The following is a 14,753-nucleotide window of genomic DNA, read 5'->3' on the forward strand; positions in this document are numbered from 1 at the left end:
AAAGATTGCTCTGTTTCGTATCCTTCGGAGATTGCACTTTATTTTTGATTGGAATATCGGAAGACACAAGTCCTTTTGATGACCTTCTGAGTAGTTCTCGCGTCATTACGGGACTTTTTGTTTATACAACGAGTATCCCTCTCAGATTTATGCTTGTAACGGTGCTCTCAAGCATTTTCATATTTTTCCGGGGCTTAATTCAATTAAATTAGAATTTCTACGATTAAATTCCAATTTTCTAGAATTTTTTCGAGCCTTTAAAGAATTTTCAAAAATATTTTTTGAGAATTAAATCTCCTCTTTCTCTATTTTCCAGGATTTTTCTGGATGTCTTTGATATTTTCCTTTAAATATAATTCTGGGCATCTTTCCTTCAGGATGGAATGCTTCCTTGGCGTGCATTGCAACGCCAAGGAGACTATTTGGATAGCAACGCCAAGGAGCCATGCTTCCTGGGCGTTGTTGAAGGCTATGACTGGTGCTTGCCTTCCTAGGCGTCTCAGCACACGCCAAGGAGGCATGAACATGTGCAACGCCTAGGAGGCACGTTTCCTGGGCGGGCCTAACCTTCTCAGGTCGAGATGTGTCCTAGGCGTGCTTAGAGACGCCTAGGAGGCATTAATACGGACGACGCCTAGGGGACACGTTTCTTAGGCGTGTATGCCGTCTCACAGCAGTGATTCTCCCTGGGCGTGCTTAGCGACGCCCAAGAGACATAATTCTATGCAACGCCACGGAGTCATGCTTCCTTGGCGTGCCGTATGGCAAAGTCGTCCATTGTGTCATGTGTCCTTGGCGTTGATAGGGACGCCAAGGAGACATGTTTCTTGTAACGCCTACAGGAATTGCTTCCTGGGCGTGTTTGTATGGGTGATTTCTTAAGACCTTGATGCCATTATGTGTTCTTGGCATGCTTAACCACGTCAAGGAGACCTTGTCCGTTACCCTTCTTAGAAAACGTACTTGCTTGGTGTTGTTTGTCGGTTAGTCAGACCATGGCTTCAGTTACGGCATGTCCCCTTGGCGTGCATATCAGCGCCATGGAGACATTGTTTATACCTGGGTGCCACGTAGTGCTATAGGTTGTGGGCCTTAGTCTATAACTTGTCAGGCCTATATTTCATTCTTTTTCCTATATTTTTCATGTGTCTCGTAGAATTCTCGAGATCCTTCTAGAAAAGGCTTGTCTCTTCAAATTTATGGGCTTCCCGCCTGTGTTTAGGCCTTTTAACCGGCCCAAAGCCCATTTTACCGGCTGTATGCCGTGAACCCTAGGGTTTACGGGCAAATGAACGGGCTAGGACTTTCTATAAATCTAGAGACTGAGAACTTCACTTCTCATTTCACTTCAAAATTTCCAAAGTTTCTTAGTTCAAATATCCTCAAACACTCTCTAGCTTTCTCTCGGTTTTCCTTGTTTTTCGGCGAGATTTAAGGCGTATTTCCGGCAACCTTCAAGGATTCCCCAGACTCCGGCCGATCTTCAAGCGTTTTTTCCAGTTTCCGAGCAATATTCATCGTTTCTTCATCAGTTTCTAGGTTTCATACCTTCATCCGAAGAAGATCAATGGCTGATTCCGCATCATCACAGCAATCCCAGCAATCCCAACTTTCTCAGCCTCCGGCCGCTAATGCTCGTGTTCGGCGAGGTAAAAAGTCCCTCGTCCATGCTAGCGTCGTTTCATTACGTGATTTACTTAGCGAGTTTGGTCAGGCTTTTCCCAATCTTCATCATCTTGATGCATATAACCATCCCTCTAAATACAAACAAAAGGATGTAGATATAATGGCTAAATTATTTGGGATAGAGCATCCGTATAGGGCCGTGGCTCCAGGCCCAAATGATAGGGCTTGCTACCCTAGGCCTGGGACCATTAGGGTTTATAAAGAAATGTTTTACGCGGGCTTTAGGCTTCCCCCTCCAATGTTTGTTTATAGGTTGTTGGCCGAAGCCCGGGTGTGTCCAACCCAGCTCCAGCCCAATGGCTGGAGGTTTATCTACTGTTTTTTAGTCCAGTGTAAAAAACATAACTTAGAGCCCAGTGTGGCCGTCTTTAGATATTTGTTTAAGTTTGTTAACGCACCAAATGATGAGGGCTGGGTCAAGATCCAGTATAGGACTAAGGGCCGCAGCATTTTCATATCGGACTCGGCCCCTGACTCCTTTCCTCGTTGGAAGGGTCAATGGTTTTATTTACATATGGAGGGGGCCGATTGGGCCGATTATTTCTATTCTCATTTTAGCCGGGCTGAGGATGGGGCCATGAGGTCCCTTAAACTAGGGGTCGAAGAGAGAGCGGCCATAAAGATTTTGACTGAGGATTCCCTCCATCACACTTCGCTGCTTATTTCTGAGGCCTCACTCCAAAGTCATGGGCTAAGTGATTTGGGCCCTGAGGGTAAGCCCACCATGATTTTTAAATTCGACTTGTCTCTCACATATTTTGCGAATACTTATGTCATTTCCTTACTTGTCTTGCAGACCAAGCCGCTCTTGGAAGCATTTTCAAGAAGCGGGAAACCGCTGCTTCCAAGACGGTGGTAGCCGAGGTGCCTCGAGAAAAGAGGCCACGAAAGGAGGGGAAGTCCCCTATTGTTGAGAAGGTTCCAACCTTCCTCACTCCTCGGCCCGTGCCCGTCGATGAGGACCCAAGCCCCTACGTTGTGGAGTGGGGGCTCCTCAAAAAAGATACGGTGGTTGGAGATTCACGGGCGGCCGCTGAGTGGTCCCGGAGCGTGATCACACCCCGGGATCGAGCCCACGTGGTGGAGTCGAGCGAAGACCTCCAGATTGAGCTCTTGGGGGCCCAAGCCGTGGCATCGGTAAGCCTTGATTTTATGTATTACATTATTTTTAAGTCTTCTTCTTGCTTAGACAATTTTTCTAACTGCAATTTTTTTTTTTTTTGTGTAGGTCAATACCTACCTCCAGGCTGCGGTCCACAACCTAAAGGCGGTTAGGGCCGAGAAATCGATCGCGGAACGTGATCGCGATCGTTACTTCGAGGCCTCAACTGCTAACTTCGAGCAATTTCGGAGGGTGGAGGCCGAGTTGGTGGCCAAACAGGAGAAAGTCCGCACTCTGGAAGCGGAACTGGCGAGGGTCCGCAAGGAAGCGGTGGAGGACTTTAAAAAGTCCAAGGAGTTCGAAGACATCCTGGCGGAGGAGTTTGACTCATCCTTTCCCGAGACTTTCAAGTCCTGTTGGGAAAGGATCATAGACGAGCTCGGTTCCCAAATTGAGGGAGTCACCTTGGAACGATTCCCCGTCCCGAAGCTTCCCGGGGAGGAGACCCCTTCCCCGATGGCGGTCGAGGACCTCGGGGATTCGCACCCTGTGGACTCTCAAACTTTGGAGATTCCAACCGAGACTCTTATGATCCAAGACTCCAACTTGGATGAGATGGATCTTGGGAAAGGTGGGGAGGCCCAAGATGAAGCCCGGGACGAGGCCCAGGAGAAGGAGGCCCGGGAACTTGAAGTCCAGGAGACTGAGAAGGTCCAGGATGATGTCTTCGATGATGGGCTTCCTTAGGCTAGGTTTCCTTTTCAGCCCTGCGTGGCTTGCTTTTGTAATTATTCGGATATTTATACCCTTCGGGGTTTTAACTTATATATTTAAATTCTCTTTTGTCTCACTTTTTAATCTCGCATATTTAGCATTCTTTACTTAGAATACTTTTCGTAAGATTTCAGTTAAGTCAAATCTCAGAGTAATCCTCGGGATTTTCATCTTTAATTGATGAATCAGAGTAATTCCTACTTGGAATTTTCAAACTCCGAAACTGACTATTTTGAATCCAAACTTAGGAGTTTTATATGCAATGTGTACGTTCGATCAGAATTTGTGAACTTTTCATCGAATCAAAACACAAGTACAAGAAAAAATTACTTGGACAAAGAAGCTAGGTAATCCTCAGGACTTTATTATTATAGTAAAAGAAATAACTATTTCTGGAAATCAACTACATGGCAGTGGTCAACATGACCTTATTTTCGTGGTAACTACTAACTTCTGTTATCACAGAGTAGACATTAAATATAATATATCTTTAAGTTGGTCGCATGCCAACTTCTAGGGACTTCAACTCCTTCCAAGGTTTGAAGTTTGTATGAGCCATGGCCTGTGACGGTCTTAACTTGGTAGGGGCCTTCCCAATTTGGAGCCATCTTGCCTTTGGGACCTACCCCTGAAGCCTCAATTTTTCTAAGTACCAGATCTCCTTCCCTGAAATATCGCTCCTTAACCCGTAGGTTATAGTAATAGGAAGCTCGTTTCTGGTTTTCCACAATCTTAGCATGAGCTTCGTCACGAATCTCATCAATCATATCAAGTGCAAGTCTCATACCTTCTTCATTGGCTTCTGGCTCATACTGCTGGACCCTGGAGGATGTATGAGTGATTTCAAGTGGCACCACTGCCTCGGCTCCATAAGCCAGCTGAAAGGGGGTTGCCCCAGTTGAAACCTTGCAAGTGGTTCGATACGCCCATAGTATAGGGAGTGTCTTCCGCCCATGACCCCTGGGCCTTCTCAACTCTTTTCTTCAGTCCATCGAGGATTATTCTATTGGCCACCTCAGCTTGTCCATTAGCTTGAGGGTGAGCAACTGAAGTAAAGCGTAACTCAATCGAGTAATCCTCACAATAACTTTTAAACTCAGCGTTATTGAACTGAGTCCCATTGTCTATAACCATGACTCGAGGTATTCCGTATCTGCAAATAATATTTTCCCACACAAACTGAGCAACCTGCTTGGTGGTTATCTTGGCCTGTGCTTTGGCCTCAATCCACTTAGTAAAATAGTCAACAGCTACCAATAGAAACTTCCTTTGCGCGCTAGCAAGTGGAAAAGGTCCAAGAATATCCATCCCCCACATTGCAAAGGGGATAGGAGTATTGATAGACATCAGCATCTCAAGTGGCTGTCGTACAACGGGTGCAAACCTTTGACAACGATCACACCTTTTCACATAGTCTTGAGCGTGCTTTAGCATATCTGGCCAATAGAATCCAAGGCGGGTTACTTTATGAGCTAATGCTCTTCCACCGAGGTGTTGGCCACATACCCCTTCATGAACTTCTCTAAGGGCTTCTCGAGCCTCATCCGGCCTCAAACATCTCAAATAAGGGATCACAAACGATTTTCTATATAAGACCCCCTCAATGAGTACATACTTAAGGGCCCTCACCTGTAACTTCCGCGCTTCATCAGCATTAGGCGGTAGATGACCGCTTTGTAAGTACAACTTAATCTCATCCATCCAAGTGGCCCCTGTGTCAATGGGGGCAACTAACTTTGCTTCGATGCTTGGGGTTCTCAAAACCTGATAATAAACGCTTCCTGAGCATACCTCATCGTCGGAGGATGCAAATTGTGATAAGGCATCAGCCTTGGTGTTCTCCTCCCGGGGCACATATTCTACCGAGCATTCTTCGAATAGTGCCATCTGGGTCTTTACAATCCTTAGGTATTTCAGCATAGTCTCCTCACGGGCTTCAAACTCACCATTCACTTGGAAGACTACAAGCTTTGAGTCACCACAGACTTTCAAATTCTTTACCCTCAAGGTTCTAGCTAGACCAAGTCCAGCTATTAATGCTTCATACTCTGCTTCGTTATTAGTGGTCGGAAAGTCTAGCTTAATAGCGTATTCCACTGTAAAGCCATCAGGGCTTTGGAGCACAAGTCCTGCACCACTACCTTTTGTTTTTGAAGCCCCATCAAAAAATAGTAGCCAATACTCTTTAGGTTTTTCTTCCTTAGCAGGTTCTCCTACCTTGTCTCCTTGCCCCCCGACTTCCTGGTTGCTAATGGTGCATTCAACTAGGAAGTCAGCTAAGGCCTGAGCTTTAATCGCCGTTCGAGGCTTATATCGGATATCAAATTCTCCAAGCTCAATTGCCCACTTGATCAATCTTCCACTAGCCTTAGGGCTATGTATAACATTTCGGAGAGGTTGGTCTGTCAGGACTTCTATCTTATGAGACTGAAAGTAAGGTCTCAACTTCCTCGAGGCCGTAATCATGGCCAAAGCAAACTTTTCGATCACTGAGTAATTGAGCTCCGCTCCATGCAGAACCTTGCTCACATAGTATACTGGTTTCTGGACTTTGGATTCCTCCCGAACCAAGACGGCACTTAGCGCTTGTTCCGAGACAGCTAAGTATACATACAGGGTTTCGCCCTCTATGGGTTTTGATAAGAGTGGTGGCTCTGCCATATATTTCTTTAGATGTTCGAAGGCCACTTGGCTCTCATCCGTCCATTCAAAGTTCTTAACCTTCTTTAATGCTTTGAAGAAAGGCAAGCACTTGTCTCCTGACTTGGATACAAACCTTCCCAAGGCTGCAATTCTTCCTGTAAGTTTCTGAACATCCCTTACACTCCTTGGGGGTTCCATATCTAGGATAGCTTTTATCTTGTCGGGGTTGGCTTCAATACCACGCTTCGAGACCATTAGACCCAGGAATTTCCCAGAACCGACCCCAAAGGCACACTTAGCTGGGTTTAACATCATCTTATGCGTCCTCAGGACTTCAAAGGCCTCTCTAAGGTGTTCAAGGTGATTTGCTTTGTTCAGGCTTTTCACCAACATATCGTCCACATATACCTCCATAGTCTTACCAATCAGATGTTTAAACATCTTGTTTGCAAGGCGTTGGTATGTTGCTCCTGCATTCTTAAGTCCAAATGCCATGACCAAGTAACAGAATACACCAAAGTCAGTAATGAATGATACCTTGGGGATGTCGCCTTTGTTCATCCGGATCTGATTATACCCGCTGAACCCATCCATGAAACTTAGCATCTCATGGCCGGCAGTGGCGTCTATTAGCGTGTCTATCCTTGGAAGAGGGAAACAATCCTTGGGACAAGCATCGTTCAGGTCAGTGAAGTCTACACACATCCTCCACTTCCCATTGGCTTTCTTAACCATAACAGGGTTGGCCAACCATTCTGGAAATTGTATCTCTTCGATAAAACCTGCTTCCAGCAACTTATCGACCTCCTGTTTAATGGCTTCTTGCCTTTCAGGGGCGAAGTTCCTTTTCTTCTGCTTGATAGGTTTCCTTTCGGGGTTTACATTCAACTTATGGGTCATGAATGAGGGATCAATACCTGGCATATCGGCCGCTGTCCAGGCGAAAACATCACGGTTGTTCCTCAAGAACCTCACAAGCTCTTGTTTCAAATCTTCCTGGAGTAATGCTCCAACATAAGTGACCTTTTCAGGTTCTTCTGTATACAATTGGATTGGGACCAAATCTTCGGCAGGCTTGCCTCTCCTTTCGACTTCTTCTCGGACATCAAGGTCCTCTATAGGTAACACTTGCCCCCCGGCTCCTCCAGATCTTAATGCCCCAATATAACAGCTTCGGGCCATTTTCTGATCTCCTAATTCTTCTCCAATTCCGTTCCTAGTCGGGAATTTAATCTTCATGTGGTAAGTGGACGGGATTGCCTTAAAAGCGTGTATCCCAGTCCTTCCAAGGATGGCATTATAGGTCGACGAAGCTTTAACAACCAAGAAATTTATCATGCATGTGGCTTGTCTAGGTTCGGTACCCATAGTTACAGGGAGTTGGATCATGCCTTCAATCTTGGTTTCCACATTGTTGAAGCCATATATAGGCATATCCGAGGGGGTCAGTTGAGTATCGGAGTATCCCATCTTTTCATAGGCATCATAGAACAAAATATCCACCGAGGCTCCATTATCAATGAGCACTCTCTTCACGGACGAGTTTCCAATCACTGGTGTAATTACTAAGGGGTCATCATGGGGGAATTTTACCTTCTCGAGGTCGACGTTATCGAATGCCATTGCATAGTCAATTTTTGCCCGCTTCGGGGGTTCTCCAACTATACTCATTACTTCCCTCGCATAAGCTTTCCGTGAATTACTTGAGGATCCTGCAGCTGTAGGCCCTCCGGAGATCACGTTGATCACAGGCCCTCGAGGCTGGGTTCTCTTATCATCATTGTCTCTTCCACGGCTGTCATTGTCCCGATAATTTTTGTCTCCATCTTTGGTAAATTTGGATAACTTGCCTTTTCGGATCAAGAACTCAATTTCATCCTTCAACTGCCGGCAATCATCGGTCTTATGTCCTGTGTCTTTGTGGAATCGACAGTATAAATCTTTGTTACGTTTCTCCGGATCGGTCCTTATAGGCTTCGGCCATCCTTCTCAATTTCCAACAGGATTTGACTCCTCGGGGCGTTAAGCCTGGCATACTCAGTAAACCTCGGCCCCACCTTCTTTTTAGCAGGCGATTTTTCCTCATCTTCCTTCCGGGAGTACTTATTCTCAGCATTATACTCCGTGTCATTCCCACGCTTTTTGAAGGTTGTATTCGGTCCCTGATTGTTCTGGGATTTTCTCAAACTTTCCTCCGCCTTTATATACTTTCCGTCTCTCTCTTGTAAATCGTTCATATTGTCCGGAGCCCTCTTGGCTAGAGATCGGCGAAAATTGTCATCAGTGGTGCCTTGTTGGAGTGCAATCATGGCTACCTTCTGATCAAGGTCTGGGACCTTCAAGGCTTCTTTGGTAAAACGATTCATATACTCCCGGAGTGATTCGTTCTTACCTTAATGCAAATTCATTAGAGAGGCAGAGCTCTTAGCATGTGTTTTGCTTCCAACAAATTGCCCTATGAAAGCCCTGCTCAAGTCAGCAAAACAAGAGATAGAATTAGGGGGTAGGCGACTATACCAATGTTGGGCCATCCCACTCAAGGTTTGGGGAAAAGAGCGGCACTTGATTGCTTCGGTGACGGGCTGGAGTAACAGAGCGTTCATGAAGGTCCGAACATGATTAGCGGGATCACCCGTGCCATCGTAAGCTTTAATGGTTGGGAGCTTGAATTTTCGGGAAATCCTTGCACCCATGATTTCTTGCGTAAAAGGGGGAACCGGGTTATCAGGATCGCCTGCTGGTAACAAGTGAATTTGATTCATCACGGTTTGACGAGGGTTTTCATCCCTAGATTCTGGGGGTTGCATCATTTCCTGGTCTCTTTTTAACCATGCGATTTCCTCTTTATAGGCCCGGATCCTTTCCTCATAAGTTATTGGCCCCCGGGGCTCATTAGTTTCTTGCCTATGGCGGCGTCGACGGTGTCGATCAGCATCTCTCCTCCTTCGAGGGGGTGTATCATGCTCCTGCTCCGATTCGGAAGAGTCGTAGTCAGTTACATGCACATAGTCATCTCTTGTGCCTCCACGGGTGGTTGTAGTGACCGTTGAGTAATGTGTGCCGGCGTCGGTGACGGTTGCAATTACTCGAGTCAGAGGGGGCAGCGAACCAAAAGTCCGGGGAGTAGTAGTTTGAGCAATGGTCGTACCAAGCGGGAGGGAGGTAGTTACAGGGGTTGATTCAGTCGAGACCCCGGTGGTTGTTCGACTGCGTGGAACATGGATTTCTGAACGTGGTCCGGTTGGGTTCGTCATGGTTGTTGTTGTGTTCCCACAGACGGCGCCAAATGTTATAGAACTAAAAACGGGGGTGAGCGATTTGTGCTTTGGACTGGTCTCGGTGCGAGATGCCTACGTATCTTCTGCGTGGTGAAGAATCAAGTCCAAAACGTAGTTCTAGTTATGAGGGGTAGAGCCCTTTATATAGGCACTTCGAAGTCAGAAGTCGGATGGAAGTACCATTCCGTGTATCAGACTTCTTATCGAAGTATGCCTCGAGGCAAAAGATAAGATAGAACTCTTACCCTTTCGTTGCTGATATTTATATGCGCTCCGGGGTGCTTATCTGTTAGAATCAGATGTATTATAGAACTCGTATTCGAAACCGGACCTACAGTTGGGCCTCTATTAATTACGAAATTAATATCTAAGAGTCTCAGACCCTATTTAACTGGGCTGTAGTATTCTTGGGCTTTTAATATCCAATAATAATTAAATATTATTTCTGACCCATATCAGACTTGTAGCTTCATTTTCGGTTTTTTGAAATTGGAATCAATTTGTAGTTTCATTCTTGGCTCGTTTGAGCCCGGAAACAACTCGTAGCTTCATTATTGACTAGATTGAAGTTGGAAACAACTTGTAGCTTCATTCCAAACTCGTTTGAAGCTGAAAACAACTTGTAGCTTCATTTTCAGTTGTTTGAAATTGGAATCAATTTGTAGTTTCATTCTTGGCTAATTTGAGCCCGAAAACAACTTGTAGCTTCATTATTGACTAGATTGAAGTCGGAAACAACTTGGAGCTTCATTCCAGATCCGTTTGAAGTTGAAAACAACTTGTAGCTTCATTTTTAGTTGTTTGAAATTGGAGTCAATTTATAGTTTCATTCTTGGCTCGTTTGAGCCCGGAACCAACTTGTAGATTCATTATTGACTAGATTGAAGTTGGAAACAACTTTTAGCTTCATTCCAGACTCGTTTGAATTTTAAAACAACTTGTAGTTTCATTTTCTGCTTGTTTGAACCCGGAAAAAACTTGTAGCTTCATTATTGACTAGATTGAAGTTTGAAACAACTTGTAGCTTCATTCCAGACCCGTTTGAAGTTGAAAACAACTTGTAGCTTCATTTTCAGTTGTTTGAAATTGGAATCAACTTATAGTTTCATTCTTGACTCGTTTGAGCCCGGAAACAACTTGTAGCTTCATTATTGACTAGATTGAAGTTGGAAACAACTTGTAGCTTCATTCCAGACTCGTTTGAAGTTGAAAACAACTTGTAGCTTAATTTTCGGTTTTTTGAAATTGGAATCAATTTGTAGTTTCATACTTGACTCGTTTGAGCCCGGAAACAACTTGGAGCTTCATTATTGACTAGATTGAAGTTGGAAACAACTTGTAGCTTCATTCCAGGCTCGTTTGAAGTTGAAAACAACTTGTACCTTCATTTCGGTTGTTTGAAATTGGAATCGACTTGTAGTTACATTCTTGACTCGTTTGAGCCCAGAAACAACTTGTAGCTTCATTATTGACTAGATTAAAGTTGGAAACACCTTGTAGCTTCATTATAGACTATATTGAAGTTGGAAACAACTTGTAGCTTCATTCCAGACTCGTTTTAATTTTAAAACAACTTGTAGCTTCATTTTCGGTTGTTTGAAATTGAAATCAATTTGTAGTTTCATTCTTGGCTCGTTTGAGCCCGGAAACAACTTGTAGCTCCATTATTGACTAGATTGAAGTTGGAAACAACTTGTAGCTTCATTATTGACTAGATTGAAGTTGAAAACAACTTGTAGTTTCATTCTTGGCTTGTTTGAGCCCGGAAAAAACTTGTAGCTTCATTATTGACTAGATTGAAGTTTGAAACAACTTGTAGCTTCATTCCAGACCCGTTTGAAGTTGAAAACAACTTGTAGCCTCATTTTCAGTTGTTTGAAATTGGAATCAACTTGTAGTTTCATTCTTGGCTTGATTTAGCCCGGAAACAACTTGTAGCTTCATTATTGACTAGATTGAAGTTGGAAACAACTTGTAGCTTCATTCCAGACGTTTGAAGTTGAAAACAACTTGTAGCTTCATTTTCGGTTTTTTGAAGTTGGAATCAATTTGTACTTTCATTCTTGGCTCGTTTGAGCCCGGAAACAACTTGTAGCTTCATTATTGACAAGATTGAAGTTGGAACCAACTTGTAGCTTCATTCCAGACTCGTTTGAAGTTGAAAACAACTTGTAGCTTCATTTCAGTTGTTTGAAATTGGAATCAACTTGTAGTTTCATTCTTGACTCGTTTAAGCCCGAAAGCAACTTTTAGCTACATTATTGACTGGATTGAAGTTGGAAACAACTTTTAGCTTCATTCCAGACACGTTTGAATTTTAAAACAACTTGTAACTTCATTTTCGGTTGTTTGAAATTGGAATCAACTTGTAGTTTCATTCTTGACTCGTTTGAGCCCGGAAACAACTTGTAGCTTCATTATTGACTAGATTGAAGTTTGAAACAACTTGTAGCTTCATTCCAGATCCGTTTGAAGTTGAAAACAACTTGTAGCTTCATTTTCGGTTGTTTGAAATTGGAATCAACTTGTAGTTTCATTCCTGACTCGTTTGAGCCTGAAAACAACTTGTAGCTTCATTATTGACTAGATTGAAGTTTGAAACAACTTGTAGCTTCATTCCAGATCCGTTTGAAGTTGAAAACAACTTGTAGCTTCATTTTCGGTTGTTTGAAATTGGAATCAATTTGTAGTTTCATTCTTGGCTCGTTTGAGCCCGCAAACAACTCGTAGCTTCATTATTGACTAGATTGAAGTTGGAAACAACTTGTAGCTTCATTCCAGACTCGTTTGAAGTTGAAAACAACTTGTAGCTTCATTTTCGGTTGTTTGAAATTGGAATCAATTTGTAGTTTCATTCTTGGCTCATTTGAGCCCGGATGCAACTTGTAGCTTCATTATTGACTAGATTGGAGTTGGAAACAACTTGTAGCTTCATTCCAGACCCGTTTGAAGTTGAAAACAACTTGTAGCTTCATTTTCAGTTGTTTGAAATTGGATTCAATTTGTAGTTTCATTCTTGGCTCGTTAGAGCCCGGAACCAACTTGTAGCTTCATTATTGACTAGATTAAAGTTGGAAACAACTTGTAGCTTCATTATATACTAGATTGAAGTTGGAAACAACTTGTAGCTTCATTCCACACTCGTTTTAATTTTAAAACAACTTGTAGCTTCATTTTCGGGTGTTTGAAATTAGAATCAACTTGTAGTTTCATTTTTGACTCGTTTGAGCTTGGAAACAACTTGTAGATTCATTATTGACTAGATTGAAGTTGGAAACAACTTGTAGCTTCATTCCAGACTCGTTTGAATTTTGAAACGACTTGTAGCTTCATTTTCGGTTGTTTGAAATTGGAATCAATTTGTAGTTTCATTCTTGGCTCGTTTGAGCCCGGAAACAACTCGTAGCTTCATTATTGACTAGATTGAAGTTGGAAACAACTTGTAGCTTCATTCCAAACTCGTTTGAAGTTGAAAACAACTTGTAGCTTCATTTTTAGTTGTTTGAAATTGGAATCAATTTGTAGTTTCATTCTTGGCTAATTTGAGCCCGGAAACAACTTGTAGCTTCATTATTGACTAGATTGAAGTCGGAAACAACTTGTAACTTCATTCCAGACCCGTTTGAAGTTGAAAACAACTTGTAGCTTCATTTTCAGTTGTTTGAAATTGGAATCAACTTATAGTTTCATTCTTGACTCGTTTGAGCCCGGAAACAACTTGTAGCTTCATTATTGACTAGATTGAAGTTGGAAACAACTTGTAGCTTCATTCCAGACTCGTTTGAAGTTGAAAACAACTTGTAGCTTAATTTTCGGTTTTTTGAAATTTGAATCAATTTGTAGTTTCATACTTGACTCGTTTGTGCCCGGAAACAACTTGGAGCTTCATTATTGACTAGATTGAAGTTGGAAACAACTTGTAGCTTCATTCCAGACTCGTTTGAAGTTGAAAACAACTTGCACCTTCATTTGGGTTGTTTGAAATTAGAATCAACTTGTAGTTACATTCTTGACTCGTTTGAGCCCGGAAACAACTTGTAGCTTCATTATTGACTAGATTAAAGTTGGAAACAACTTGTAGCTTCATTATAGACTAGATTGAAGTTGGAAACAACTTGTAGCTTCATTCCAGACTCGTTTTAATTTTAAAACAACTTGTAGCTTCATTTTCGGTTGTTTGAAATTGGAATCAACTTGTAGTTACATTCTAGTCTCGTTTGAGCCCGGAAACAACTTGTAGCTTCATTATTGACTAGATTGAAGTTGGAAACAACTTGTAGCTTCATTCCAGACTCGTTTGAAGTTGAAAACAAATTGTAGCTTCATTTTCGGTTGTTTGAAATTGGAATCAATTTGTAGTTTCATTATTGGCTCGTTTGAGCCCGGAAACAACTTGTAGCTCCATTATTGACTAGATTGAAGTTGGAAACAACTTGTAGCTTCATTATTGACTAGATTGAAGTTGAAAACAACTTGTAGTTTCATTCTTGGCTTGATTGAGCCCGGAAAAAACTTGTAGCTTCATTATTGACTAGATTGAAGTTTGAAACAACTTGTAGCTTCATTCCAGACCCGTTTGAAGTTGAAAACAACTTGTAGCCTCATTTTCAGTTGTTTGAAATTGGAATCAACTTGTAGTTTCATTCTTGGCTTGATTTAGCCCGGAAACAACTTGTAGCTTCATTATTGACTTGATTGAAGTTGGAAACAACTTGTAGCTTCATTCCAGACGTTTGAAGTTGAAAACAACTTGTAGCTTCATTTTCGGTTTTTTGAAATTGGAATCAATTTGTACTTTCATTCTTGACTCGTTTGAGCCCGGAAACAACTTGTAGCTTCATTATTGACAAGATTGAAGTTGGAACCAACTTGTAGCTTCATTCCAGACTCGTTTGAAGTTGAAAACAACTTGTAGCTTGTTTCGGTTGTTTGAAATTGGAATCAACTTGTAGTTTCATTCTTGACTCGTTTAAGACCGGAAGCAACTTGTAGCTTCATTATTGACTGGATTGAAGTTGGAAACAACTTTTAGCTTCATTCCAGACACGTTTGAATTTTAAAACAACTTGTAACTTCATTTTCGGTTCTTTGAAATTGGAATCAACTTGTAGTTTCATTCTTGACTCGTTTGAGCCCGGAAACAACTTGTAGCTTCATTATTGACTAGATTGAAGTTTGAAACAACTTGTAGCTTCATTCCAGATCCGTTTGAAGTTGAAAACAACTTGTAGCTTCATTTTCGGTTGTTTGAAATTGGAATCAACTTGTAG

Source organism: Daucus carota, chromosome 3 (genome assembly GCF_001625215.2).
Source record: "Daucus carota subsp. sativus chromosome 3, DH1 v3.0, whole genome shotgun sequence".
Taxonomy (NCBI): domain Eukaryota; kingdom Viridiplantae; phylum Streptophyta; class Magnoliopsida; order Apiales; family Apiaceae; genus Daucus; species Daucus carota.